Source organism: Rattus norvegicus, chromosome 6 (assembly GCF_036323735.1).
Source record: "Rattus norvegicus strain BN/NHsdMcwi chromosome 6, GRCr8, whole genome shotgun sequence".
NCBI classification, from domain to species: Eukaryota; Metazoa; Chordata; class Mammalia; order Rodentia; family Muridae; genus Rattus; species Rattus norvegicus.
Genome location: NC_086024.1, coordinates 29132046 through 29156793, shown reverse-complemented (window position 1 = coordinate 29156793; position 24748 = coordinate 29132046). Strand labels below are relative to the sequence as shown.

General features: G+C 44.0%; 1 protein-coding gene and 1 long non-coding RNA gene across 4 annotated transcripts in view; one reads left to right on the top strand and one right to left on the bottom strand.

The window, feature by feature from the left end:
• Positions 1–24748, bottom strand: part of Alk (ALK receptor tyrosine kinase) — a 719891-nt gene that overhangs the window by 194528 nt on the left and 500615 nt on the right. The gene's annotated exons all lie outside the window — the stretch shown is intronic.
• Positions 10379–23050, top strand: LOC108351180 (uncharacterized). Its single transcript, XR_001838286.3, has 3 exons — positions 10379–10667; positions 15373–15501; positions 22637–23050. It is a non-coding gene; the product is annotated as an uncharacterized LOC108351180 (long non-coding RNA).

Sequence of the window (24748 nt, the reverse complement as noted above, 5' to 3'; positions counted from 1 at the left end):
AGTCAATCTAGGCTCTGCTTTGAGCTGGGGTCTGACATACTAAATAGTGTATCTGAGTCTTTAAGAACAACATCTTATCCATCCTGCTAAGGTCCTTGAGGTTAGACCAATCTACCACAATCTTTATTTCAATTTCTAGCAGTGGAAAACATGGCTGGGGAAGTGAAACTTTAAGACACAGCCAGCTTCATGTTCTGGACTGGCCCTGACAGCTATACTGTTAGGTGGTAATGAACCCTCTAGCGGAGACAGACAAAGTCATGAGTTAGGCTGGGGTGGCAGAGGCTATATGAATCAGACAAGTATGTATCCAAGTCCCTGTCACAGGGAACTCAGTGGTGTGGTGCTGGTTATTATGAAGTGTAATCCCGTCACAGTTTGTGCCACACAGCTGACATTCTTCTGCTGTGTCTTTGTTCTCTCTCTCTCTCTCTCTCTCTCTCTCTCTCTCTCTCTCTCTCTCTCAGGTTCAGCTCAGGTGAGAAGGTGTGAAACAAAGATCCAAGCCAGTGGGAGCTTGTCTAGATTAATACAGGAGGACAGGACACCAACTGTCCCCGCATCCTGACAGGAAGTACACACATACCTTTCACATTTTCCTTAAAGTGTACTTTGTGGTAATTTCATAGCAGGTAAAACTGTTCATCACTGTGTCATATGTTTCCCTTAAGTCAGCCTGCATGTAAAGAATTTTTGTGACACATACAAAGAGGAAAATGTCCAACCAGTGTAAATTCTCAGGTGAAATCCTCTCTGGCTTACACATTTTCTCTACTAATACTGTGTGTCTTTCATCCAATGCCCTAGAGGTTAGACTTGGGTAATAAAGCGCTTGTCTGGGGACCTGAGTTTGGACCCCCAGTACCCATGTGAAAACAAGGTGCTATAGTAGATATTTGTCACTCCAGTGCTGAGGGGAGAGGAATTGGAGACCCATAGACCAGTGAAGTTCACTGGGAGGCAGCCTAGCCAAACCAGCAACCAAGAGACCCTGTCTCAAAAAAATAAAATAGAGGGCAACTGAGGAAGACATATGAAATAATGAAATTGACTTCTGACCTCCATACACATAAGCACATGAATACATGCTCCCGAAGTATGTGCAAACATGCACACATTCATCTCTCTCTCTCTCTCTCTCTCTCTCTCTCTCTCTCTCTCTCTCTCTCTCTCTCAGCTCCTTTTAGTTATCTTTGTCTCCCTCCCCCCTCTGTCCCTCCGGTCTCCCTCTTCCCTTTCCTTCCCTCTTTTTTCTCCTCTTCTACTTCCTTAACTCTTCCTTTCTTTCTTTCCACCTCTTTCCATTTCTCACCCTTCCTTTAAGAAAACTATATTTCTTAGGAACAAAAACTTTAGAGCCAGACTTTCTGATTTATAATCTCATTTCTGCCTCTTACTGGCCATGTGACCTCAGGCCAGCCACCTAACCTCTCTGTGCCTGAATTTCCTATTTGCAATTGCGAGGGAAACTTGTGATAGAAGTATTCTTAACTAGTCTCCGTGACCAATTTGCCTGCTGGATCAGCACGCCACTTCGCAGTCTGTAAATGTTCTCCAAATGTTACCCGTGTTCAAGTTGTTCCCAGTACCTGACATCTCCAGTCTCTATCCCCATCACTTGAGTTATACCTACTGAGTATCAGTTATACCTGCCCAGACCTGTTCAAACTGGCTCATGCTGGTGAACTCATTAAGCTGATGTGACAGACAGTGGATGAGTTAGGACAGACTGGATTAAGTCACTTGCAAATGTCGACGTCAAATTACATCTGAATAGGACAACGGAAGAGATCAGAGGGTAAGTGCTTGAAATCCAGAGAGCTTCCAAAGTATTTTGAAATTACTTCCTCTTTTGAGAAGCTGAGGCCGAGTTTCACAGATGAAGGAAGAGTGTCTGAGTGTGACGGACGTGACAACCAGTATGGAGCTCTGGTCACAGGCTACACTGGAAGTAAAGATGATGGCATGGCCTGACACCAAATAGTCAAACCATGGGCAGATTAGCTCACGTTTGTACCTCGTAAACTGAAACATGACATTCCAGGATAGAAGCCGATTCCCAAGCAGCTACAGACCCCAATCTCATGATGGGTCTAGGAGGGGTTCTCCCATGCTTTGATTTGTATCAAGAAGTCCATGGAAGATTCAAAGTGTGTTTTCCCTTCAGTAGCAACGAAGGAAAATCTCAAGCTAAGGGAGGTGACCCTGAGACCCTGAAGCTCTTCTTCCTCTAGATTTTAGATTTGGTTTCAAGCAACTCCATATCCTTTAGGTCCTTCTGCAGCTATATGGTGAAGCTTCCAGGGGGCTGAGGGATTGAGGGGGACTCAACTGGATTTGGGGCAGAGAGTGTGAGAAGAGAATTGATTTGTTCTGCGCTGGTACCTCAGAAGTGAGAGATTTTAGAAGAGTGTGAGAGGGACCCATCAAGGTTTCCCATGCTGCAAAAGCAAAAGGCAGTCTTTCTGGCAGGGTAGGTGGTAGGTAGTCTCTGATTAGAGTCAGGTATTACCTTCCTTTTGCTTTTTGAATTCCTTTTCCAAAGAGGTGTGGGCATCTCACCCAGCTATGGGACCCTGAATTTGGTTCCTTATTCTCTCTCTCTCTCTCACTCTCGCTCTTTAACCTTCCATTCTTTTCAAACACAAGCCAGATCTGTTCTGGTGCCTGCACTTTTCTTTCATATACATCATCTCAAGGAAAGGAATGAAGACGGCATTGAAATATGAAGTGTTATTTCTGTAGATTCCCTCCATCAGTACAGCCTGCTTCTGTCTTGAACCCTGGGTCCTGAGTGACCCTGAGTGGGGTCAGGGCTGAAGCAGCCATCCTTGGCCACCACCTCACCCCCTTTTAGCTCTTTTCGCAGAATTCCCAATCTCAGAACTGTAACGCTGCATGCTCTCTGAACACTCAGAAGCCCAGCCTGCTCCCCAGAGAGGCAGCCTAAATGTCACTTGGTGTGTTAATAGATTGATTGGTCTGAAAAAAGAATTCAAGCCTCTGAGCCAAACAAAATGCGGATGCCTTTACTCAGAGGCTCCATGTCAGTCATAAATCTCTGGCCAAGTCAAGTCGGTGGACTGAAACTTTATACAGTTGGTAGGTGGGCCCGCCTATGAACTGTGGTTCCCACAGGCAAAATCTGGGACTGGAATCAGTGTTCAGCCATTAAAGGGCAAAAAGAACTGGGGATACTTGGTAAGAAGAACCTGCAGACTTGTACCCAATCATCCGAATTGATGGTGCATATTTCAAACTGTACTCATTCTGCAGCTCTGCTGGGGTGGCCATCCAGGACTGAGAAGACAGTTGACAGCAGATTTGATGAACAGAAGGGGCCTCAGGCCCTTTGGGGCACAGGATCTGCCAAGGTCTACTACCCAGAACAGACACTAAGTATCGTGGACAATGATGTCATAGCAGGGTTGAGAGATTCCAAATCTGTCCTAAGTTTTGGCTCTTGCCACGTTTAGTCCTGTTAGTAGCTCAGCTCCTTGGAACAATGGGCTGTTTCTCAAAGACTGAATCTCAAGGCTACATCAACCTGTACTCTGAAGCCATTTTGGAATCAGGGTCTGGGATGATCTTGAAACTCAAACATAACCAGGGTTCTCCCAGCCCTCAGTCCTGCTGATGGCTTACTGCACATGGCAAGGGGCTCCATGTCTCTGCCCTTGTTGCCAGTGTTATTCTCTGTATCTAAGTCCTGTTTTCTACCTTTTTGCCCACTGAGTTGGTCTTCACTTACCAAGGCTCACCTTGACATCATGGTAGGCATACAGTTCAATGGTTTGGTCAGGTAACTGTCAGACAGAACAGTGGCAGGAGGAACCCAATCCTGTACAGAAGTCTTAGAAATGCTTCTTGAAGGTGGTGACATTTGTGTTATTTGTGTGACTTCTCTTGTTCTCATTACAGAGGGCAAGAAAGGCAGTAGTTGTTGACTTGTGCCCTGTGCCCCTGATACTGACTGAAGCCTTAAATCATCTGCTGCCGTGCCGTCACCACCAGTATGGGCTCCCCTTCTGGAACCCTAAGACCAAAGCAACTGCTTGTTTACATAAGTTGTCTTTGGTTATGACATTTTATCATAGCAACAGGACAGTAACTAGTACCCCCAAAGCCACACACTGTGTTCTCTTACATTTGCCTCTGCCTCCTGGATGAACAGAATCACAGGGAGGCTCCTCTGTACAATGGCACCAGGGCTCCTTTGCTAGTGAGCTGGTGTATCACTTACTTGTCTCCTTGCTGTGGTGAAAACAACTGAAGAAGGGGATGGATTGTTTTGGCTCCTGAGTCCAGGCCATCATGGTGGCGATGGTCAAGGGAAATGAGAGAGGCAGCTGGTCACCTGCATCATAGGCAGGGAGCAGACCGTACAGAAGGGCAGTGCTTAGCAACCAGCTTTCTCTTTTCCATTGGTCAGAGACCCCTGCCCTTACAATGGACCTGTCTGCATTTAGGGGAGAGGGAGTCCCACCTCAGCTAACCTCATCCCAATAATCTCTCAGAGCTATACCCACAGACTTATTATCTACTGATTTTAGAGTCTGTTTAGGTGACAATCAACCTTAACCACTACACTCAGGCATCACTGTCCCCCTGGACTTGCATAGGAGCTTATACCTTTAAGCTATGCTTGAGGTGACTAGTGGAGCTTGGGCTTCAGGCTTCTAGAGTGTTAGCCAAGTGGGTGATTTCTGTAGCACAGCAAACAACAGCCCAAGGAGCCTTGAGATTGTGCTTTACCTCGGAGTCAATTTCTGGGCTGGAACTGACTCCATCAATTTTCATCTGGCTTCAGATCATGACCTGAAACTTTTAAGGAACATGGAGCCTGCACTAAGAACAGAGGCACTTTGGGAAGACCAGGGCTAGGCTGGGTTAGGCGGGAATGCCCAGGCACAAGGCCAGTTCTGCCTTTCATCTTCTGAGTACGGAGGACTTTTGAGTATTTACAGTAAGAAATCCCTGACCCTTCAGAATCCTTTGACACTGGACATGACCTTGGAAGCCAGAGCCTGCCATTTTCTAGAAGGGGCTGGCTTCTGGGTTTTGTTTGGGTCAGTCATTTAGCTTGGGAAATAGCTAAATGTCCACAAAAATGGGACATCCTGTTTTACTCAACTTGCTTCTCACGAGATGTCTGAGGAATGAGCTGCCTGGATACTCACTGTTTATGAATGTCACCAGGGCCACCATAGGGCCTGCAATGCAGCACTGTGAATAACTATCTAAGCAGAAATTGCTGAAGAGTCAGTAATAATCAGCCTCCGAGGAGGAGGAGGTTGCCAGGATGTCTGCGGTGTTTGTAAAAGTGTAGCATGAGGTGTTTACTGAGCCCAGAACTGACTCTTACTAGAGAAATATGAGAGTTGCAGATGGGGTTGTAAGGAGCAGAGTGGAGCTTTAATACATGTGTCCCATGCAATCCTGTCAGTATGGTGTTAAATAGTAAAATGTACTATCACATAATACTAACTATAAGATTTGCTAGCAGTGCCCCAGTGCCTTATCTTGCATGCCCTGGGCAACTGCATTCCATTTGAAGATGCCCTAGCCTGGCCCATTGCCAAAGGGCCCGCATTCTTGGGAGAGGTAGATCATTCTTGTTTTAGTCCAGTCCTTTAAGAAGTTGGGCCTTTCAGTAGGCAGTGCCTGCCAAATTAGGGAGATCCCTGTGTCACTGTGCAGGGCTTCTGCCTGATGTCCTAGGTTACTTCCTGATTTAACTTCCATTCCCTCTTAGCCATCTCTCCCCTGTGGTGAGATTGGATCCTTAATAAATGCACCTTCTGGGACTTGCTTTTCTCTTTTTACCCCTTGCTCTCTTTGTTTCCCCAATACAATATATTTATTGATTATTTGGGAATTTCATATGATGCGCCCCAATTACACTTACTTTCAGTTCCTTCCAGGTCCACCCTCCCACTCTCATGCCCTCTCCCCCCAAAATATACCAAGTCCAATTTGTGTTGCCTTTATACTCACTGAACATGGCCACACTCCCAGTGGCCAGTCCCTTAAAGACAATGGAGTCCTTCCCCTCCCCACTAGCAGTCAACTATGAGTAGCAACACTTCAGCATCTATCACAATATTTAAGGACTCCCTTCAGTGGATTCCTGTCTGGATTATTTCTTTCTCCTTTTTGAGGAGTGTGTGTGTTAGTATCTTTGGTGAAGCTCTCTTTTTCATGTCCTGATCTCTGTCCCTCACCCAGCTCACTGTCTCCCAACAGGAGCAGATGTTTGGGGACTACAATGAAACCTTCCCAGTAATTAGAGACTCTAGACACAGAGCTACACATTTCTGTTGTACAAATTGCTGGCCCCAGATACAAGGCACTCAGTGCATCTCAGTGGCGGTGTTGCTAGCGACGCCCATTCCCAGTATCCTGCCTGAGCCTCCTTCCATGCACCTTGATCAGCTGCTCTTTGGGGAGCAAAGCAACAGTTTGCTTTCTGCTCCTTGATGCCAAGAAGGCCTTCCGCAGGCAGTTACCCTTTCTGTACCCTCTCTCTGTCCTTGGTACTTGTACTGGCATGAAGTCCTTTTCCAACTTCCCTAAGCTTCCTCCAAAAGTACCTGCTTTCTCTTTTTCTTAAGGCATCACAGCCCTCTTTAGGGCACAACACCCGTCTTTAGCATCATGGTCTTTCATTGCTTTCTATGGAAGGATTTCTTATATACATTTACATGCTTGCAGAACTGCACAACTTTCAAAACAAGCGTGGGTGGGGAATATACATCCTAATTCATCTGTCTCTTGCTTCCTATACGACGTTGGGAGAGTGGAGTTGGATCAGGGCTTGTTTTCCAAACCCACCCCCTGGAGAAGACAAACCTTTCCCAAGAATCCAACATTCTTTGGTAGAACTGAGGAGACAGACCCTCTGGCCTGTTTATGTGACTATAGCTTTGATGTTGGTCTCCAAATGGAGGTGACACAAGTTGAATATTCAGATTGGCCATGTCCCAGGTGGCCTCGGTGTAGAAATAATTGAAGTCTTTTAACTGAGGTGTCTAAGAGAGCGATTAAAAGGGAATTGCAATTATTGAGCCCAGAGGTAAAATTTCAGAACTGGCCCATAAATCCTGGTCTGACGTGAAATTTAAAACTCCCCAATGGTCCTCAGTGCCATATTAAAAGGGTTTTAATGCTAAGAAGTAGAAATAATGAATGATAATCAGGGTATTGTTTCTGAGTGCAGGAGCGTCTGTGAGGGGCAGGATGATGGAGCTGTGCGGGTCAGCATCAGGTTGTATGGCTACATCACTCACATCACACGAGACCACCGAAGGAAGGAAGGGTAGACGTGGATGGTGGAGATGGAGTGACATGCTGGGAGAATTATTCCCCAGTGAACTCTAACCCAATCTCTCCAAACTCCAGAGGTAGAGTCTGTGGCTAAGATGTGGAGAGTCCGTATGGAGCAAGACCCTGGGTGAGGGACTCACAGGCTGCAGCTATGGGATTCTTTTGGTGCATGGCGTCTTTCTGCATTTCTGCAGGTCAATCTCTTTAGAGCCTTGAGGCTTGAACCAACACTTACACATGGAGAATCATGGTCTGGGGGAAAACCCTAGCTCCAAAGCTAGGTGGCTTAGGATAAGTCTCCTTACTCCTGGTACCTCTACTGTATCAACTGCACATGCCTAGCAAAGAGTGACCAGAAGAGTGCGTTGGAAACATGGATAACAGGCTTCTATTGTTCTGACATCTATTTTATTTTTAGTGCTTATTTAGGTATAGCCATTATCCTCTGGGCACATTTCACCTCTTTTCCTTTAAAATTTCAGGGCAAAAATCTAGCCAGATGAATTCTAGCAGCTCTTAGATACTAGGTCGATGGTCTGACCAGTGCAGAAAATGCTCACGTCATTTCTTTTTGGGATTTGGACTCCCTGCCTGCAGGCTCTCACAGCATTATCTTTCTTGGCAGCTTCTTCCCACCACTGCTTCACATGGGAGCATTTTAAACATCTCTCCTCTCTGCCCCTGTCTAGGTCGCCCCCAAATCGCTTCCATATCAACAGCTACCAAACTAAGATGTTATAGTTTCCGTGGTGTATGGTTCACAGCAGCTGGTAATTTTGACCCTGAGTGCAGGACTATGACACTTCCTGCAGAAAATTTTAACTGTTGTGGGTTTCCACAATATAATTCTGTCATCTGTAGGAGAGCTCTCTTGACAGCTTTGAGTTCCCAAAAGACTGTGCCTCCAATGAAATGTGATGCTGTGCAGACAGCTTCCAACCCCGAACCTGCAATGCAGAAGGTACCGATCAACCCTTAGATGTTGCCTGTACTATGATCTCAGTGAGACACTAAAGCCACATGGAGCCCCAAACCAAGCGTTCTTTTGTGATTTTTTTGTTATGATTCCTTCCAAATGGATGGACTCAGTCGCTCTGCCTTTTTGCATAAAGGTGTTCAATTTGTCAAGGACACATCTCTCAGAATATTGAGGGAAAGACTGTCAAATAAATGCCTCAATCAATATTCCATGTCTGTCTCATTCCCCTATCCTGCTCAGCTCATGACTCTGATTTTTTTTCTTTGAAAACAGGGTGTCACTTCATAGTCTTGACTAGCTTGAAACTCACTTTGTACTCTCAGACACACAGCAATTCTCCTGCCTCTGACGTCTAGTGCTGGGATTAGATGTGAGTCACCAAATATAGCTTTTTAAAATTTTATTTTTACATTTAGTTCTCTCTCTCTCTCTCTCTCTCTCTCTCTCTCTCTCTCTGTGTGTGTGTGTGTGTGTGTTTATGTGTGTGCACGTGCATATGCATACCACAATACATATATAGAGGTCAGAGGACAGTTTGTGGGAGTTGGTTCTCGTCTTCAACCACATGGATTCCAGGGATAGAACTCAGGTCCTATGAGTTGATAGAAAGTGCCTGTGTCCTCTGAGCCATATCACCAGCCCAAGCCCAGCTTCTGAAGATGCTCTTAAATAACAGTTCCCAACCTGTAGGTCACACCCTCTTTGGGAAGTACCCTTTAAAAGGAGTCGCATATCAGATGTTATGATTCACAACAGTAGCAAAATTACAGTTATGAAGTAGCAATGAAAATAATTTCATGGTTAGGGGTCACCACAACATGAAGGTATTAAAGGGTCGCAGCCTTAGGACAGTTGAGAAGCATTGCTCTAGAAAGACTTATTTTAGGCGAGCTTTGGAACCATTGCTCTCTTCTTCTGCAACTTGTACGGGATTTTGTTGGACTTACACAACTTTAAAAAAATTAATTGGCTTCCAAAGTCTAGGAGCAAGACAAATGGAGGATAAGATGCAGATTCTACCCTCACAAGTGACCAGTATGAAGATAGACTAGTAGTGGATCAGTTACTATCCTTATTGCTTTGACAAAATAACTCACAGAAAGAAACTTGGAGGAGAAAATATATATTTGGCCTGACTGGTTATGGGAAACTGTTCATCATGGTAGGGAAGGTGTGAGAACAGGCGGCTAGCTCACATCTGGGGAAATCAGAAGGTGGAAAGAGATGATTGCTAGTCCTCAGTTGTTTTCTTCCTTTCTCCCTGTATATTCAGTCCAGGATCCCAACCCTTGGATGATTCTGCCCACATCCAAGGAGGTCTTCTCGCTTCAGGTAAACCTCACAGGAAATCCTTTTACAAACACACCAAAAGGTGTGTCTCACTACTGCCATCAGTTGTCTTGTAAGCTAGCTGGTCAAGTTGACCACTGAAATTAGCCATCCCAAGGAGTGTGAAATAAGAAGCAAGGGAGTCTAGGAAACTTATACCAGCAACTTCACTGAATTCAGTAGTGTAGTGAGTGCCAAATGTTGTAACAGCTCCGGGACATATAATGGATTTTCACTTTGAGGCTAAATGCTGAGCACAAAGTCAGAGTCCAGCTCCTCATGGAATGGAATTTTGAGGAAAAATGAAAAAAAAATGAGTAGAGTCAGAGAACGATATCCCAGGAGGTGCTATGACACGAAGGAAGCATACATAAGTCCTTCCGCTGAACTCTAGGGAGGAGAGAAGAACAATTTTGGGGGGTGTAGGGAATGAATTTGAGGTCCTGTTGCCGGATGGATCCAAACTTCTAAAGTTCAAATGTCACAGAAAGAAAAAAAATGATAGAAGTGTTGGAAGGAGAGTTAATTAAAGCTTAAAAGAAAGACATAATGTTACAAGCCTGGGAATAAGTTTCAAAACAGGACTTTTGTTTTTGACAGTGTCCCTTTAAATGATGTGGCTCTCCTGGGGACTCTTCCTTGAGAAGCATCTGCCACCCTACACAATAATTAGCCAGCGACACATTTTCTTTGTTGTTCATTAAAGATTAATGAGAAGCAGAGCTTCAGGTCTGGTTCGATGGAGGAACCCTGAAGGGGTCATTTGAACCTTTCATATCTCTTCCTCTCAGAGACTGATGAGCATCTTTTCAATACAGCAGCAGCCGTCTGCCTTCTCACCTACAATATGTCTTTGGTGGAAACCAAGACGTTTTTGGCATGCTGTCTCCTACCTTCGGCTCAACGGCACATGCGTGGAAAGAGGGAGAACAGCTGTTTGGAGCTCTGCAGAGGGTTGAGCACATTTCACGCTGAGGTGACGGACAGTTTCAGCAGAGCGTGTCTCCCCAACTCTGTGGAACAGGAACGTCAGGTACGCAGGTGCCAGTGTGCAAACACAGCAAGATCTGACCAATTTGGAAGCAGGCCCTCTCTTACCAATTTATCTTGTTCTAACTGCTAAATTTTTCCCACCCTGCAGACAGCCACGCTGGGGAGAGAGTTTACTTAACAAAAGAGATAAAGGGAAAACTAATGGAGGTTCAAATACTTTGGGTTAAAAATAGCGAGTTGAAGTGATGTAGACAAGAGGGATAAAAGAAACCCGGTATAATTAATGTTCTTCCGGAATTTAGCAGGCCCTGGCCCTTTAAGACTTGTTCCCACAAATAGACTCAGGCCAATTTATATATTGCTCCTCAGAATGATGCCTGGTCTGGTCTACTTTCTGCCCCTTTCTCCTCTCTCTCTCCCTCCCTTCTTCCCCACCTCTCTCTGTCTCTCTCTTTCTCTCTGTCTCTCTGTCTCTCTGTCTCTCTCTCTGTCTCTCTCTCTGTGTCTCTGTGTCTCTCTGTCTCTCTCTCTCTCTCTCTTTCTCTCTCTCTCTCTCTCTCTCTCTCTCTCTCTCTCTCTCTCTCTCTTTCTCTCTCTCTCTCCTGCATTTGGTACCTTTTAGCATCTTGTACAATGCTATATACCCAGAGGAGCTCAGAGCCCATTAATAGATGATGCTGATGATTCCAATAATCAGAGCCAGGAGCTGTGATTGTATCATAAGCAAAGCATTTGAAAAATTGCAGAGCCAACAAAGCCCAGAGTGACACTTCTCCATCCCAATCACTGATGAGCGCGACCTTGGGACAAGTCGACCACAAGATGAGGTGCTGGGAAGGCTGGGGTAGCCTTCCATAGCAAAGGCCAGAGGAATGCAGCATTCCATCGAGTGTGCTGTCCTGCATGTCCCTGAGCCTGTCCTCTCATACCCCCTCTCGATAGCTTTCCATTTCTTCTTTTGGGGAACCCCTTTGCATAGGGGCTCCATAGGAATTGAGAGGGAATGGGAGTCTATGAAGCTCCGAGCTGAACTACCGCTAGCCGCCTTCTTGGGCTCGGAGGCTTCACAGCTCTGAATAGAAGGTTGGGAATCACTCCCTGTGCTCGCCTTGTTGCAGAGCCTCCATGGAACAGAGAGGACTCCAATTCATACAAGTCTCAGACTAGGAAACTAAAACAGTCAACACCTTCAGGAAAAAACTGGCCTGAATGGTGATCTGGAGGTAGTGTTTCTGGCTCTCATTGCGTGCCTCATGACTGCATTTGCTTATTATCGACTGTCCCCATTGTGGCACATCTTACTTTGAGTGACAACTATGTACATTACTTGGAGCCTGTCCTTATTCTTCAGTGGATATAAATGTCTTTCAGCTTGCCAGCAAATACTCTGAATTGCCTAGAACTTTCTGATATGAAGTAGCCCTGTATCTTCTTAGTCTTAACAGAGCACATTGCCTATCAGTTTAACCATCAACAAGTCAGTTTAGCCATTAATAACTCTTTTGCATGGAATTTGTCTTCTCCAGGTGAGAAATCCTGAGACCTGCATTTCCTAACATCATTGCTCGTCCCAGTGACTTTAATTGAGCTTGTATTAAGTGGTAGACATTACATTAAGCTTGTTAAAGACACTTATTTTTTTTACTGGCACCATATTATGTGGATTAACTGGTGTGGGAAAACAGAGAATCAAGACAGTTCAGTGTCAGGCTCAAGATCACACGGATAGTAATAGTCATAGGACCTACCTGTGCCTAACTTCAAAACCTCTGCCCTCTCCCACACAGAACCAGACAAGATCCTTGGAGTCCCTGGGACTGTTTTTATATATGAAGTGTTGGAGTATGTCTGGGACTTTCCTTGAGCCTTGGTTCTCCTATGCTTTGGGTCAATAATCCAGCTCACTTCCCGTATAATCCAGCAGCATTTTCTGCTCCATATTCCCACAGCTCAGTCTTCTTCCTGCTGGCTCATGGCCTTGACTTTGAGTTTCACGTTCTCCACTTCACCTGGCACCTTGTGTTCTTCCAATTCACCTCAGGGAACCAAACAAGGGCCATTCCCAAGAGGGGTGGTCTTAAAAATGTTCAAGCAACTCTAGAGGCCCTCAGGACTAAAGGCATAAAATGATAAACAAGGTCATGGGAGAAGAGTGAGCAAGAATAAGGAGGGATGCTGGGAAGTTCCCAAAAAATTGTACCCAGGGAAGTCTTACTCCAGAACTCCAGGATAGGAGCGAGCTGGGAAGAGCATTGGAACTCAGCATCTACTGTGAATAGAGTATGATCTCCCCTGTCTGTCTGTCTGTCTGTCTGTCTGTCTGTCTGTCTTTCTGTGTATGTATATAAATATGTGTGTGTGTGTGTGTGTGTGTGTGTGTGTGTTTCCCTCTCTGTATTTCTCACTCTGTGTGTCTTTGTCTCTCTCATTAGTAGAAGACAACTTTTTCCTTACCATCTATCTTCAGCTAATGAGTGTTTTCTTATCTCAAAGTCTGGCATTCTCTAGAGGAAAAGCTCAAATATAGGATCTCATAAAAACCCTCTCTCCTTCTAAAAGAAGCAATGCTGCTATTCTGATTCGAGAAACTATCTAATTGTCATATGCTTTAGTGACGCTGGCCATCATGTTTTATCTTTCCGCTTCTTCCTGTTCTTATGGAGAGAGGGTAGGCAAGGAGGATATTTGGTTTTGTGAACTGCAGACCAAGAAGAGAAGCACTGTGGAGGCGGACAGTCCTCTCTGAGATCTCTGCCATGGCTCCCGTGTCCACTCGGAGCCTGCGTGGGTCCAGAAGCTCTCCACCAAGACAGTAGAGGAGGGAAAATAAAAGTAAACAGTAGTCTAGGACACATGCGCTATGGCTGGAAAATAGACTCAAAAGTGATGCAGCCCCTTGCTGTTCATATCAGGGACAGAAAGGGGGAAAAAGTAAGTGGTAGTTTAGAGGACACAGGAGTGAACATGTCTACTTTCTGGAGCGGCGTACTATCAAGGACACCTTTGTGTCTCCTTCACTTACCTTATTCTTCCCTGCTGTGGCTTTCCCATCTCTGAAGTGCAAACTACAATAAAGCAAGTGCCCACTCCTTGGATTCCCTTCCTACCTGGATGCCCCCCATGTGGTGCTTTAGCCAATCAGCTAGTCTCTATTACTTGGCTGTTATTCTTCTTCTGGAAGACAGGAAATCTTCCCAGACTCAGGGTCCCCTTGACCTCCTCCAATGAGTCCTTACATTCCACACTGCTAATTACCACCACCAGGAGCAGCCCCTGTGGCCAGTGTCCACGCCTCCCAGCAACCTTCATGTTCTTGGATGACGCTTTGGCTGAGATTTGAGGTTTTTTTTGCGAAGATTCTTAACTGTGTCCTTGATTCTTAGGGGGTTTCTTGCTGCCACAGTGACCACTGACTTATTTTGACCTTGGAACCTGGACTTCTCAGTCCTTTCTCTCTATCCCATTACATATGTCTGGGGCGTGGTTTGTGTATAAAATGTCCTCCCACAGATGTGTTTAAACCATTGGTCACTAGCTCTTGAGGTTGTTTTGGGGGAGCCTAGGGGAGCTTTAAAAGTTGAAGCCTCGCTGATAGAAAGGTTACTAGGGGGCAGGCCTTGAAGGTTAGAGTCTAGCCCCATTTTAAGCCTTGATGTCTCTGCTCTCTGGTTCACTGAGATGTAAGGAGTCCAGACTATACAATCCCGCCATCCTGAACTTCACCTTGATTCTCTGCCATGATAAACTGTTCCTTCTCAAACCATGAGCTAAAATAAATCCTTCCTCTCTTAACTGCTTCCGACGGGTACTTTGCCACAGTAATGAGGGAAGCAACTGATGTGTCTGACTCCCCTCAGTGCCTTCTCCCCATGGTTGCTGTTGGCTGCACATCTGAAGAGAAGATTGCATTTAAATCGGGGACGTTGAATTGGATTAGCTCTTAAGGGTTCTGAGCCCATAGAACTTATAAACACTGGGAGACCATTTAGCTCAACATTTTCTTTTAAAAGATGAGGGAAAGACTCAGAATGACAGGGTGACTTTACAGCCTGAGACTGGGCCAGGATTAGAATTTAAGTCCTTTCAGACTTCCATTTGTTCAAACCCTCCGCCTTGCTTTCATGCTCTCCCTCTCTCTGCAAATAGATCTCAGCTTAATTCCCTGGCCCGTATTTTGCTTTTTATTTTTGTATTGTTGCTTATTTGAAAATAAGAAAATAAAAGACCCAGGCTCTAGGATTATTCGTCACATTAGTAGCTTCAAGATGACACTCAGAACGTGCACGCTACTTACGAGAACAAACTGTTTTTAAGGACATAAGCACATTGATTGTTTGTGTGCTAGTGACACTGCTAATTACAAGTAAGTCCTGTCTATTTATTAAAGCAGGGCCCTTCCAGACACTTCCTGAATGCAAATGATTCTTCCCCACAATTAGGGTAAATTAGCAAGGTTTTACTGAACTAATGAGACAGTGTTTGTGAGGCTTGTCTTTATGCTTTCCAGTCTGTTTAGAGACAGGAGTCTATAATTGGGATCCTCAAACTGTCATATTCCAGAAAGTGTGTCCAAGAAGGCTGGTCATAAAACTTGTAGTCACTTCAGAGAGTGCTGCATGGTCAAAAACACTTGTGCATGTATGGATACACAGGACACACACACACACACACACACACACACACACACACACACACACACACCCTACATTCTTCCATACCCAGTTAAGATTTCCTGTTTCTAACAGGTGGCCACCCAGAATGCCATGGTCCAGAATTTGAATGACTTCTGAGGGATAGTGGAAGAAACAAGCAAGCAAGCAAGCAAACAGACAGACAGACAGATATCTGTGGGAGAGTGGACCTCAAGAAACTTGGTAAGATTGAGCAGGTTTGGAGTCCCCAGCACCTTGGCACTCACCTGAGATGGTAGGCGGCTCCCTGCTCCGTACCAGATCACTGACCTGGAAAATGTGCCACACTTCCCACATAGGAAATGTGGCCTGTGGTCAAGTAGCCCAGAACGAGTTCTCCCTGTTAATGAGGAATCTAGAGACCCTGAGGGTTTAGCCAATAAGTTTCCCTTCCCGGACACTCCTCCCTACAAAAGATATTTAATCTCTGGTCTACCCTTAGGAGGTGGTGTGCACCCATTTTCCACGATGAACAATCAATAAACAGTTTGGAATCAAGGACTGTCTCTTTCAAGAACCACAATGGGGAGCGTGGAGAAAGTCTTGGCCTACAGAGCCTCATTTTGCCTAAGTCTCCCACAGAAAGCCCATCTGCACTCCCAGACAAGCTAAGCTAAGGACCTTTGTTGATAAGCTAAACTGGAGTTACCCATTCCCCCAGCCCCTGACTCATCATCGTCCTCAGCCTGTGGGCCCCCAACTCTGTTCCCAACTCCCATGACCCCGAGGCACCTGGATGTCCTAGAGTTTGGAAGTCCCACCCCCACTCCCAGTCCCCCAGGGAACCCCAGCTTCTGCCTCCCATATCCTAGGCCTCATTTTCCCATCCTATGAGCGGTGTATATGAGCCTCGCTCAAGCCCAGCACCAGACAGCAGTGGTGCAGGGTAAACACAGACATCTATATTATCACCCAGTTATCTCAAAAAGGCATCCAAAAGAGATGTTGTGGTTTGAGTATAATATGTCTCCTATGGGCTCATGTATTTGAATACCGGATATCTAAGCAGTACCACTTTTAACGGTTGTTGTGGAGCCTCACTGAAAGCTGTGTGTGTGTGTGTGTGTGTGTGTGTGTGTGTGTGTGTATGTATGTTTGTATGTGTGTGTGTCTGTGTGTGTGTGTCTGTGTGTGTGTATGTGTGTGTATGTGTGTGTCTGTGTGTGTATGTGTGTGTATGTGTGTAAGTGTGTGTGTCTGTGTGTATGTGTGTGTCTGTGTGTGTCTGTGTGTGTGTATGTGTGTAAGTGTGTGTGTCTGTGTGTATGTGTGTGTGTATGTGTGCGCGCGCATGTGTGTGTGTAAGATTTTATATCCCAGTCCCAATGCCTGTCTGTAGCTCTGCTTCCTGACTGCAGATGCAGCATGACCAGCCATCTCACTCCTGCCACATCACGATGACTATGTCCTCTCAAAGTGTAAGGTCAACCAAGACCCTTAAGTTGTTTCTTATCAGGAGTTTAGTCACATTCAATAAAAAAGCAAGCAATCTAGGGGGTATTTCTGTTCCTATCTGAAAGAAGAAACCAGAGGCTGAACAAGCAAAAATAAATGGTTAGTAAGTTCAGTTGCCATTCAAAACCACTATAGCCCAAATGTAAAATATTTGTAATTCCAGTTTCTTCAGCTAAAGCCTTACTGGTCACCTAGTCTTTTTAAAAGAGGTTCTTGTCATTAGTTGTGGGATTTCCTCTCATCTCTAATCTTCCTGACTAGATTCTTAGATTATTGCTCTAGAGAAGTGGGCAAAGGGTTACTTTAGAATGGGAAGGTTCCCCACCAGAGCTGTTCTCTCAAGGCATAAAGCGCCAATTTCATGTGTCAGTTTGACTGGTGCAAAGGGCCAGGATGCCCAGGGAGCTGGTAAAATGTAATTCCTACTGTGACTGTGAGAGGGTCTCTGACAGAGATCAGCACTAATGCCTAATTTACTCAGCAGACAGAGTAAAGTTCTGTCCACACCAATGTAGCAGTCTGCCCTGTAGTCCTAAGGTCCAAACAGAGCAAAAAGGTAGAAGGGGGATAATTCCTTGATCCTTCTTTCTTGGAGACACCCCCTTTTGTGACCTTAGGGGCTCCTGTTTTTCAGATTATTGGTCCCCAACTGAATTACACCATTGATTTTACTTGGTTCTCTAAATTGCTAACCACATATAGTCATGCGAACACATAATTTTTGTATTATCTATCTATCTATCTATCTATCTATCTATCTATCTATCTATCTATCTACCTACCTACCTACCTACCTACCTACCTATCTATCTATCATCAATCTATCAATCAATTATTTATCATATGTCTGTCTGTCGGTCCATCCATCGATCCATCCATTGGTCCATCCATCCATCCATCCATCCATCCATCCATCCATCCATCCATCCATCAGTCTTATTGGAATTGTCTTATGAAGAATCTATTGATCTAGGATCAGAGGACTAAAGATGGCAAAGGAGAAAAGCCTGGAAGATGGGATGGGCATAGAGATCTCTCTGAATATTCCCAGTCACTGCCAGGTATCAGAATGCTTGGTGTAATTCTAACAGAGATGGGATTATGAATAAAAGTTCAATTTACAGGGAAGCCATTTTAAAGCTATTTCTTCAAGAACCTGGTTCATTACTTGGAACATGAATAAATTCCTTTTCAGCTTCTAGAATGGCCCTGGCTTCAGGATCTAGTTTTGAGTTTTCCAGAAGCATTTTTTTCCAAGTATTTAGGATGATTAACAGAAGGAGTTTCTCCAAAAATATTCAAGAAAGTGAATTTTTCTAGAGACCACTGCCTTTGAGAATAGTATCAGGAAATGAAAAATTTTCTTTTTGGTAGATTAGATGGAAAGAATATACTGTATTTACAATCCATAAGAACTAGTTTCCTTTTCTAGCAGGATTTTATTAGTCCTTTAATGTTCTGACTGGTGCGAAGCACAGAGCTAAGTTTCATAGTCTATGACCTTTAAGGGTTGAATCAACTGTGCAATTAAAAAAATGTTCACCTGAGCCAAGAGCCACTAACCTCTTGGATATTCTGGCTGCTCTATTTTCTGATTTCCACTCATTTCACCCCAGTACTCCTTGAGCTCCTTGGGATCAGAGAACTCAGACCTTCAGTTAAAATGTTTAATGCTCTACTATCTTAAAATGCAGTGACTAGGAAAAAGCTTAATAACACACTGGCTTTTCTTTCCTTTTGGTTATGTGACTAAGAGGTGACATTCTTTGCTTTGATTAGCTTAGGCAAATTAATGTTGTTAGTTAAGGGAAGTATGTCCAGAATCAATAAACTGATATGTTGATCTCTTACACAGTTACTTGTCACCTAAAAGTTATTTTAAAAGTTAGTGAATAGGAAAATCTGTGTGTCTTCAAGAAGATGTATAATAGAAATGTATGCATGTTCCTTTCTCTTCAAGCTGTATATTGTAGTGGGAGGAAGCAAGATAATTACTCACATAATACAAGGAGTTCCCAAGCAGGAGTTATCAATGCCTTCAGAATTCTGCAGCATGAACTGAGATGTCACAGGCAGTAATGGAAGCGAAGGCATCTCAAGAATAGGGACATGGGTTAGAAAGGACTACTGAACTGGGAAGGTGTGAGGACTGGTTAAAGGGAGTGAACCTGCTTAGCCAGAGTGGGAGGTCATGGAGAGTCTAATAGAATGGCTAGATGGTGCCAAAGAACTGTTCTCTGGGAAAACTTAGAGCGCTCCCTCCCACTCCTTCCTCCTGTGTGTGTGTGTGTGTGTGTGTGTGTGTGTGTGTGTGTGTGTGTATGTAGTTAGTACATGGGTATATATGTATAACATCTGTGTGTATAGGGGTATATACATATGTCTGTGTAGACATACAGGAGACAGAAAGGGTGTCCTGTTCAATCATTCTCCATCTGACTTTCTTTGAGGCACGGTCTCTTACTGAAATGAGTAGGTTGCTGGCGAGCAAGCCCCTGTGTTCTTCCTGTGTCTGTCTCATAGCACGGAGGTTACAGGCATGTATGGTCACCTGGCTTTTTACATTGGTAGTAGGCATTCAAATTCAAGTCTTCATGATTATACATCAAGAACTCTCACCCATCTAGCTAACACCCAGGTTAGAATTTGGCTCTCATTGAAGAGTTAATGGGAAGCTTAAGACAATTCTTCATCAGGAAATGTACATACACAAAGCCATCCACAGGACAAAAAGTTTCGGCATCAACAGTAACAGACAAATGAGGAAGAGACCATTTCGACAAATGGCAGTGGATGGGGTTCTGCTATGAAGGCAGAAGGGTTGAAACCAAGGTTTTTGAGAATTTCATTAGGAAGCCAGGGCCATATTCAATAGTCTCCAAAGCAACATATAAGCACACCTGATATAGAATTTGTCATAAACAATAGCTAATGTCTAATCTAGGGATTAATAGACAAAAATGAAAGAATCTCTCACAGACAAACTTTCACTAGTATTTGAAGGATTTAAATGCTGCTCAGAATCAGTGAGAAATATGCCTGCATTTCCAAAGCATCAATTTCAGTTTGATGGAGCTCTTCCTGTGTTCATTATCATCTCTATTCGCTGGCTATTCTCATTTGAGGAAGTCATTCCAGAAAAGGGCTGTTTTGTTTTTTTTTTCTCTCTGGTGTCCCTCACCTCAACCCTATGAAACTGGGGCCTTCCAGCATAGCTGGTTCAGAGGAGGGAAAAATTCTTCCCTGCTTAACATTCTGCAAAAAGCTCAGGCATATCTCCTAAGTCAATCATCATGAATGAAGCCATTTAAGAGTGAGGCCTGTGACGCCTCTGCGTGGATGAATAACCAGGCCAAGAGAATTGCTGGCAGAGGAGACTGCAGGCGACTCTTTCTGCTTTGTCACCCTTTATGACCTGCCTTACAGTCCCGACGCCCTTCACGGGAATGTCTTGCTTTGCAAAAAGAAACAGATAATAACCACAGAGAGGAGAAATGCCAGCCCTGCAGCCTGTTACTTAAAATAAAGGTGGTGAAGTGGAATGCTGGGCAGGCTGCACTTGTGCACTCTGCTGGACAATGGTATACCAGTAGCCCCAGCACATACTACACAATCAGGGATGGAAGCCATATATTTCTCACATGTTACACAAATTGGCTGGAAAAGCAAAGGGGCTGGTTATAGCCCATGACCCCTTTTGCTGCACACTGCTAGTCTCTGTTTAGTCCAGGCAACACTGTTGGCTCTCTCTGTTCTGGCATCCAAAGTGGAAACTGGACAATCTACTGGACAATAAAGAGTGTTTGTAGCTATGAAAATTGCAGCCCATTCAACCCAAAGGTCAACATGTCACCAGAAGAAAAATAGCTGTCCAGACTGAATATAGGCAGGAAGCCATTTTGGTGAGCATATGTTCAGTTTCGTGTGTGTGTGTATGTGTGTGTGTGTGTGTGTGTGTGTGTGTGTGTGTGTGTGTGTGTTTGAATGTGCAAAGCTGTGCAGACCACTAGCTTGAATGATAGGACAGAAAAGTGAGTCTCATATGCTAATCTCATTTCTATCATGGGGCCACCAGCACAATGTATATTCATTTGTTCCACAGGTGTTGAACACCCATCAAGTTTCATGAAGCATATTGGTAGCTGGGAACATTAAGAGGAATAGGACCCCTGAGTGATAAACTTATAGAGAAGGGATCTGGAAAGCCATTTTACTTTGATGGCACAGTCTCCTTTAAAAGTGCAGGCATGTACCATTGATTGGAAGGCACCTTTCTACTCTGACCCTAAAAGAGATGAACAGATTAAAGGTGTGACTCTCAGTTCAACAACTCATGTTCAGCCTGGCAGCTTCCAACATCTCAGAGAGACCAGAGCATCCAACTCAGGCCTAAGAGCCTCATGTGAGCGGTCTGAGTCCAACATTCTGAGTGCCTCTGCATATATGTGAGACAAAATGGGGGCAAAGAGAGCCTTTGTGTTTGGAGTCCTTTGTGTTTGGTGGGGGGATGTTTTGAGGAAGAGTATTTGCTTTTCTAGAAATTCTAAAATGACAATTCATTTTTCTCTCAGGGTATTTAAGGTTTGCTTTAAGGGACATAGAATTTTCCAAACAACATCATTTTTATAAGGTCTCTATATTGAGATGCCTTAAGCATTATACTTTAGGAGAGTATATACTTTAGGAAAATCCAGAAAACAAGAGCAATTCTGTTTTGGGGATGCATAGGGAAGGGATGTATGGGTCAGCCCCATCAAATCTAGAATCAAAGCTAGTGTTCTAAGGTTGGGAAGAACATTAATTATAATCAAGTCCTTTTTAAAGGAATCTAAAAGAACTTGATTAAATTGGCTGAGATCTAGCCAAACTCTGACTTTCTAATACAAAACACAGTCCTTAATGGAAGGACAGCATCAGGTTGACAGACTACAAACATCAACATGGTAGGAGATATTCATTTGCAGAAGAACCCATTCTTGATTCTATGGAGGGATGTTCTATAACCCCCGGTTTCTTACCCCAAATGTTGAAGATGCTTCTAGCCTTACTAGTTAGGGGTTTAGTCCAGTTTTCTCCGCTTTTTTTTTTTTCTGAGAAAGTCTTGATGAAAACAACAGACACTCAAGAAAGTGTTTTTATTTAGTGTTCCTTCTTATCTTCCAGGAACTTACTGATGCTCTTTACAATAGGCTTCTCACATGGAAGGTGCTAAGGCTTCTGCCAGCTGCTGTTTCTTTCTGCCAGTCCTTCTCTGAAGGAAGAATGCAATGGGAATGGCTGAGGGATTCTGGTCCTCAAGGGGTCCAAGTCTTGTCCATCTTGCATTTGTTGGGGTGCTTTCATCTTAAGAGTACTGCCTTTCAAATTCTTCTCAGGAAATACTGCCTGGGCCTAAGACAATGCCACACCATAACTAGGACAGCAGTTGGCACTTTATTCTTGTGTCAAATCTTTGTTTAGCTAGAGGGCTTTTTACCTCTGAGCATCCCCAAGCATGCCAAAGGCGATGGGCGTGGGAGAGGTGTTCCCTGGAGTTTGCAGAAGAGAAAGAGGGTATATTAGTGTCATAAGAACAAAGGATTCTTTTCTTAATAGAGGGAAAGGAAAGTTTCAGTCAATCATGGAATACCACTTCTGTGCCCTGGTGATCACTGAACTTGATTCTTTCATGTGTTTCATGTGTCATTTTCTTTGGCTTCTAGAAGAAAAGGGAGAAGAAGAAGGGGTGGAAGAAGGAGTCAGAAACTGAGATTTACTTAAAAGAAATGGTTATTTGTCTGTCAGCCCCTGAACTAGAAATAAATGATAAGACTAGGATGCTTGCAGGATTGAAACCACCAAGACCTTGCTCTTTGTACCACAGATGGCCAAGATAACATGAGGGTCTGTGACTGAGCTTATCCCAGCAATCAGCATGGACGGCTGCTGAGCAGATTGAGCTACGTCGGACCCGTGGTCCACAAACTCTCAACTCCAATCTCCAAACAAGGAACCACTCAGCTACTGATAATGGAATGTGCCTTTGGAAGCTCCCCTTCAGCTTTCTCAGCCTCTTTGTGATCAAGCTATTTACTGGGCAGACAATCTAAGCAATAAAACTGCCATAAACTGCAACAGACCAAGCTAATATAAATTGTATACTGTGTAGTCACACAAGCAAGAATGATAATTCCCCATCTCTCTTACTGAAGATGGAAAATGTAAGAAGGGCTAAGGACTCCTCAGGAGGGGTATGAGGATCCTCAATAGGATGTTTGGGCTGGAGTTACTTTATATACATGTGGTATCTGTACCTTGGCATGTGTTGGCATTACACAGAAAGATCACAAAAGATAGAAGTGTAATGCTTGCTATAAAATATTTAACATTACAGAAAAGTCTAGCATTCTCTTTGACCAGCAAACTCTTCCCATTTCCATATCTAGAGGTAACCATGATATTAAGTTCAGAACATATTTTTCAGACTTTTTTTCAATGTGGGACAGGTACATAAATATGTATTCCTAGAACTGTTCACAAGGAGAATAAATGCACGTTACTGGGGTAATAAAAATTTAATTCCAAACAAGAGAGATGAAGAAAGAGAAACTTAAAAGCTAAAGTTTACTTTGGGAAAGAAAGTTCTAATTCAATTTCTACACTATGCGATAGATTGATCGATTTGCTAGAGGTAGCCCCAGGTAGAGTCACAGTACTTAACATATATCTGACCTGAGTTTCTTAATAATATAACATTAAAAATGGCTGACCTAAAACAATGAAACTGCCAAAGTATACAGACATAGAGTACCACCTGCATGCATGTGCGCACATGCACACACACACACACACACACACAGAGAGAGAGAGAGAGAGAGAGAGAGAGAGAGAGAGAGAGAGAGAGACTGACTCATGGATGCATACCACTACCATAATCTAGCACCAAAACAAACGCAAAGTGAAGGATTTTTCAGAAGTTTCAGATTTCCTAAACTCTGTAGCTATAAAATACCCACTGACTTAGTTGAACAAATTTAGCACTAAGAATATCCTTATACATCAGATTATCATCAAGGCAAAAGGACTCATTAGCAAAGCCGAGGACGCTGCTATAAAGCTATATCTGTCACTGTGAACAAAATACATGGCAGAGGTAAGGGCAACTGTGTGTTGTTAGTTGTTGATGTCTTATGTCTTTGTTACCCACACTCAATCTGATATCTGTATGCCAAGCATCATGACAGGTAGTGAGATACAGTGGCAACATGGTGGAATGAGTTGCTTGTGGTTGAGAGAGGGAGGTGAGGAGAGATGTCTGTGGTGTCTTGGCTACAACATTTATTAACAGCAAGATTTCAGTCAAATCACTTACCTCTTTGGCCTCATTATCTTTCACTGCAGACTACTGATATATCTGGCTTGTAAGTCAAGGGGCTTAGAGGTAAAATTTCACAAGAGATGCAGCATAAGTCCTGACACAGAGTAGATATAGGTTCAAATGGCTGTGCCCCAATTCTGAAGGAGCTACCAAATGGTACGGAAGCTTCCTAGTCATTGTTCTCTTGCTGTGAAGAGATACCATGACTCCTATAAAAGAAAGCATTTAATTGGGGGTCTTCCTCTAGGTTCAGAGGTTTAGTCCATTACCATCATGGCAGAAAGCATGGTGGTATATGTACATGGTGCTGGAGCAGTAGTTGAGAGCTATACCCTGATCTGCAGGCCAAGAGAGAGACACTGAGCTTTGCATGGGCTCAAAGCCCGCTCCCAGTGACATACTTTCTCCAATAAGGCCACAGCTCCTAATCCTTCTAATCCTTTCAAAGAGTGCCACCCACTCCTGAAAAGCATTAGAATATATAAGCCTATGGGAGCAATTCTTATTCAAATCACCACAGACAAAGAGAAACAAGAAAGGGTCTATTTTCAGAACTCTGGCCAGAGGTGCTTTGCCTACCTGCTTCCCAGGGAAACAGGAGTGACTGGTAGGCATTAT